Source organism: Perca flavescens, chromosome 4 (assembly GCF_004354835.1).
Source record: "Perca flavescens isolate YP-PL-M2 chromosome 4, PFLA_1.0, whole genome shotgun sequence".
Classification (NCBI taxonomy): domain Eukaryota; kingdom Metazoa; phylum Chordata; class Actinopteri; order Perciformes; family Percidae; genus Perca; species Perca flavescens.
The window spans coordinates 25,464,875-25,471,514 of record NC_041334.1 but is presented as its reverse complement, the minus strand read 5'-3'; positions in this window follow the sequence as shown (position 1 = coordinate 25,471,514).

Sequence of the window (6,640 nt, the reverse complement as noted above, 5' to 3'; positions counted from 1 at the left end):
TGCACTTGTGTTAATAGGACACAGTTGTGTGTCTGTTCTGTGAAAGACAAAGGCAAAGTGACAATGACAATGAAAGATAAGAAATGATAGAAAACGATAGAAAAAGAATCCTGGCTCTAATTTAAGATTCGCAGAATGAATGGAAATATTTTCAGTGTGTATGTTTTAAGGATGTATTGGTTTTTAATTTCAGATCAAACCTACACTACATGTTCAATGAGTCTGCAAAGTCTGCTTACAATAACAGTCACTGACCACGTAGTCCTGATAAAATCATGGTGAAATCACACATTAAACTGAGAATAACACTATATCTTCACTAGATTCCAACTCAAGTAGCATGGATATAGCATGGACTTCTACTCAAGTGAAAAACAGAAGCTTCCAAATAATTAATGATGTGGATATGACAATGAACTGCTGCAAATGACTCAAATAACTCAATACCATTTCACATTCTTTGTGTATGTGTGAGAGGTTCCCAGGCAAGTCCTGGGTCAGCTGCATCAATAATTTCAATTGTGACGATGAACTGTTGATTTCTTCTGCTTGCAATTCTTACTGAAATAAATCCTGACTTCAGTAATACTAACAGGATTAGTGGCACTCAAAGGGGTAGTTAATCAAAATTACTCAGGACAATGAACAGAGCATTTTAATATCTGTGGCTTAACCACATATTTGTGGTTTCCACTTTCCACCTCTGTCCAACAAATGTCCAATTTTAAAATGCCTCTCTGTTCAGAGGAATTTGCCATTCGTTTAGGATATTTTATCAAATGTTGTCAAATATCCTATAGTTTCCCTATCCTAAATAAATTTCTCCAGGCAGTTGCTTGATAAAACTCAGAAAGTCAGTGGAGCTTAAGTTCTCTTTACTTCTAATGTACTGTTAAAAGTGCCTTGAACCATCAAACGCGATGGCAGCTGATTTGCTGTCGATGAAAGGATTTAAACTGTTAGAAGAGAATCAGCTGTGACTGTTTTGAGACCTAACATTGATGCATTAAAGCAACGGTTCCCAACCTGTTTTGCTTGTGATGCCTTAAGATAAAGCAAAGTCTCCGTGCAACCCCTTGTCACAGGTTGGCTATAAATTGCGAGCTCAATTAGAGTGATTTTCCCGAATAAAAAAGTTTGTTTCATTTTAATAATCTTTAGGGGCCTGAAAGAAGCAAAGATTTAAAAAAAAGTAAAATCATAATAATGTGTATCAGAAGTTAGTTTCTTCTCATAATTTCTATATTGGGAGTCCTCTTGTAACCCACTAGATTCATCTCGTGACCTCTTAGGTCCAGACCCCCTCTGGGAACCACTGCATTAAGGTATTACATTTCAAGCTTCTTTTTTTTGGCATTTTCAGCCTTTATTTTGATAGGACAGCTGAAGACATGAAAGGGGAATGAGAGAGGGACAATGACATGCAGCAAAGGGCCGCAGGTTAGAGTTGAACCTGGGCCCGCTGCGTCGAGGAGTAAACCTCTACATATGGGCGCCCACTCTACCAACTGAGCTATCCGGGCGCCCCAAGCTCCTCATTTTTAATAAGGGTTCTGGTGACAAGTGATTATTGCTGTGGGGCTTTACTGCATTTCTCAGGTTTAAATTACTTTCTTTGTAATTGTCGGTATTGTTGGTTGGCTGATATAGACTGTTCAGCCACATGATTATGTTGTTAAAAATGGATCACACGGACGACACTACACCCACACAGTCCTGATTCAAGATTCAAGATTTTTATTTGCCATTTGTGCATACACCAAACAGTCCAGGCACATAGGAATTCTTGTGCAGGCTCTTTGAGTGAGTAAAAAGAGTTAAGGGCAAAGAAAAGCACAACGACTAAAGTAGACTATACAAGGTAAATAAATTAAAATATAATGAATAAAATAAGACAACAACAAAACTAAGCAAAACACTTTGGATTTTCTGGGGCTTTAAAGAACATACGCATCGTTTTTGTACGCAAGAGCCTCTCAATCAAATGTCGGGTCCAATATATTCCCAGTGTTAATGGATAGCTGAATAAAAATGAGATAATATCAGAAGAAAAGAGGGAAGAATACACAAAGACACTCTGTGACATACAGGGTAGAAATACAACTGTGTGGTCTTGCATGATGGTATTCCCCCAAACATATTACGACTAAGTCTAACTGCAATCAAACTTTCATTTTGCATAGGCAAAAACTACTTTAAGAGCAATTAAAGCATCTATTTAAAAACAATCCTTACTGCTCTTGAATGTTGTTGTTTTTTTTAGCTAGATAAATTATGTGATTTAAAAACATAGACAAACAAAATATGAGCTCTCATCTCAATAACTTTAACTATAATTAAAAACAAAAAAACCCACACACTTTTATTTTAACAGTGTAGTGATGTCATAATGAATAATACAAAGATACAACAAAAACCTCTGAAGCAAAAGCACCAAACATCCATCGCTGTGTTTCCGGCCAATTATAGGCCTGGCAGTAATGATCTCTGAGCGATAAAGAGAGAGGATGAATGTTTGATGAAGGGGGGCAGAATGGGACTCTTGGGAGGAGAAGCCGGTGAACACATGCAAGGGATTCCCCATTTACAGGTGGAGGGAGAGGAGGAGATGGATGAGGGGCAGGTAAACATAGCATAAATATGATGAATGAGGTGGATTGTATGAAAGTCAGGAACTGAATTCTGAGGTTTGTTTTTCATTTACTGACTGTCTAAACTGATTGTGTGACAGTAAACCCTTCAAGCCACCAAATTGATCCATGTCTTCTTACAGTAATTGCGGCTTCTCAAATGCAGTGAAATTTCCTCTGCCAATATTCAAACTCTAAGGACCTCCTCGCTTCTTCATTGTTACTTGTATAAATGACCTTGTCAGAAAAGGTAAGCCGTTGTATTTTTGGGAGACATTTAATTGTTTTGCTGATGTAACGTTAGTGGATATCATTAATCCAGTCTGTCGTCGTTGCAACATTAATTGAACTGGATTCAAATACTTGGTGGTGTTCAGAGATAATCTATGTTAGTTTTCCCATAAATGTCTTATCTGCCGTCCCTATATTCTAAAGAGTGTGATGTCTTTTAAAATGTAACAGCCCATCAATTGTGATATTGCTTTACGTAGCCATGTTTGCTACTGTTTGAATAAGTAATTCCACAGAGGTTGAGTGAGAAAAACTTCTAAATGATAACTTGATAATAGGTGGAAATGCATCTAATATGAGGACAAACACGGAAAGCCAGATTAAAGAAACTAAAACGGAAATTCCTCTATCAGTTGTGTCTACAAACAATAGAATACAGCTGTGAGGATGTGTGTGATCGACAGATTATCAGTTGTTTAAAACTGAAAATGTATACTTCTGCGAATACACTGTACACGTATACTTCTCAGTACACAGTGAGGGTGTTTTGGGTAACTGTAGGTCGCAGAGGCTTGTAGAGGAGCGCACGCGAACACCTCCTAAATCTCAAAAACGCGTCGTACAGACATGCGTACCAAGCACACTGATTGGTTAATCCAACTGGTGTTGGTAGGTGGGTTCATAACAGAATAGAAAAAACTTAAAAAGGTTGCAAAAGTTGTACGGACAAGTCCAGCCTCTCTAATGTAATAATCTAGTGTGTGTGTGTGTGTGTGTGTGTGTGTATGTGGTTATCTCTAATCACTGGTTGCACTCTCTGCGTATTTCCTAGTTTTGTAAAAATGTGTTCAATTTGAAAAATATCTTTAAAGGATAAGGGTAGAGGTATTCCATATTTTTCTTAGTATCAACACATCTCATAAAAAGACCAAATACAACGAGTCAGTATAGTTTCTGACCTCTCTGCCTCTGACTCTCAGCTCTGAGCCCATTCATTCCTATTAAAAATTTTTTAATCTTTTAAATCAAATCCATAAATCAGCTTGGGACTGTATGTTTTTTAACAAACATTACTCAAACACAAATAAATTGTGCACATGGGAACATTTCTAGCCGTAAATTAATATATGCACGTTTTGGTGCTTTTGTGAGTATTTACAGCAACAGGACAGTGTAACTCAAAATAGGCATGTTCATGGTAATGAGCAAGTCTTTTATTCTTTTAAAAATGTTCTTTTCTTTTTGTACCTACACTGTACAGGTTTTAATACACCAAATTGTTTGTATTTGTTGTTTTAAATAACCTGATGTTTTATGACTGGCTTGTTTTTGTGAAATATTTTTCAACATCACTGTAAGAATTTTTTTTTTTTTGCAAATTGCCAGATGATATTAGTTAACTTGGGAATTAGTTAAAAACACTTAGCATAGTTGTTAGGAAAACTTGATGTTAGTTGTTAAATAAAAACTTGGGAATTAGTTGGAGGGACAAATTATGTTTGTACCTTCAACTATTATTGTTACGTTGGCAGCACAATCCAGAAAGAGTTGTTAAAACCCCAAATAATTAATGCAACTAGTAGTTATTTTAAGTTGATACAACTAAGCACTTTTTACAGTGATGTAGTTTGAAAAGTGCTCTATAAATAAAGATGATGATGATGATGATGATTATTATTATTATTATTATTATTATTATATGTCACCCAGTGCAATGGTGTGCCTTACTGCATATTTTTGTAACAATGGTGCTCAATAACACTGAGAAAAAAACTCTTTTTGGCATATGCAGTAAATACTGTTTGTTGACAGTTAGAAAAACACTGAATATCACCAGCCCTATCTTTTAATATGTATCAAGAAAATCAATTAAGTATCAAAATTGCAAACTATCAAAGACTTTCATTTGTCGCAGGTGTTTCCAGGATCATACATCGTTTGTGCTCAGTGATATGTGTGTACGTGTGTGAGTCTTCTTTCCCATTAGCAGACCATTTTAAGTCTTCCCCCACACAGGATCATTCTCTTTGTCAGCTGGAAATGTGATTTTAGGGAAGCCTGACTCCCATTACCTTTGCTTCCTCTTCGTCAGCCTCCAAGTCATTCCACAGGGAATCTCCAACCTGCTCATTCAGGCCTGGGTGGATATTACCATATTAATACTGCACTCCACTCCTGGGGCAAACGAGTGTCATATAAAAGTCAGCCTGGATAGCATCTTTCTCAAACCCCACCCTTATCCCTCTTTTCACTGCTGCCTACACTCTTTTTCTTTTCTTTTTCCTGCCCTCTCACATCTGCTATCTTTTTTTGTATTTTTTTCGCCTCCCATTCCTTGACACAGTCTGGTATAAAGTGTGTAAGAGGCTGGCAGGCTCTAAGCTCTTGAATTAAAAAGGCCATCTGGCGAAGAGGGAAACAGAGATAGCTGCATAGGAGGAGAGAGGAAAATGAGAAGCATAGTTTTTCTTTGAAGTTAATGTGTAGACAGCATTCTGGGTGGGATATTATATCGAAAGTGTAAATATTGCTCATAGCATCTTTCATTTGTACATGTACGCAGTATTTTACGCATTACACTGATTAAGTATATTACCTACAAACAGCTATCTTACATCATGTCAAGAATCTTCAGCCATAAAATCTTACAACCATTCTGGTGCCTGCTAGACAAAGTTGATACATTTATTAAATGAATAGTTCAACAATTATGGAGATACCGTTATTCGCTTTCTTGCCAACAGTTAAATGAAGGATTGTTAGCACTATCATGTCTGTACAGCAAATATGAAGCTAGCGCGAGCAGCTAGTTTGCTTACCTTAGCATATAGACTAGGCAAGGGGGGTTCTGTTCAAAGTTAACACAATCTGCCTACCAGCACCTCTACATATATATATCTTATTTATTATCTTCTGTTTTGTTTATTCAACTGAAGTGTAAAAACAACACGCTGTGGTTTCACTCTTTGCATGGGAGCAGGACTCTTGGATGTAGTTTTGTGTCAAGATATAATTGTTAATTAGTGAGCCTCAGACGTGTTGGTAAGCAGATTTGGTTACCTTGGGCAGAGCCAGGCTAGCTGTTTCCAGTCTTTATCTAAGCTGACCGGCTGCTGGTGGTAGCTTCATATTTCCCAGACACACAGAAGCGTGATATCAATCTTCTCAATTAAGCGTATTTCCCAAAATGTCTATTGCTTTGAGTAGGATATCTAAAGTAAGAACAACCTTACATATGAATAATTGTGGACTAAAAAACTTCATTATACAAATTGTAGCAAATTGAGGAGACATGGAGATTACCAGCCTTTACTACATGTAACTTTTCAATGACATTATTATATTTAAAGATTTTCCAAACGGAATATGTATGCTGTCATAACAGGTTGGAAATTGGAATGTAGTGAACAAGGATATACAGAGAGAAATAGAGTCCACTGGTGAGATGGAGGTCTCCTGTGTGAATGCAGGATCGGGAAGGAGACTGACAATGTGTCAGCCAGAAATCCTTTTGTCACCATTCTCTCTTGTGGCTGTGTGCTTAAGTGCTTCACCAGTGTTTTATTGCCATTTTTTTTCTCAGCAGAAATATATTCAAAATAAACACAGTTAGTCAGCTTACAGCCTAGACTTGTTGTTTCTTTCGCCATTTGGGCATTTATAGCCTCGGGCATTCATGACTTGTGCAGCAATGTTTCACCCGCTGCAGAGCTACAGTAGAACAAGAACACACTCACAAAACATTAAAACGTTCTTGTTGTACACAATTGTATTCCTTC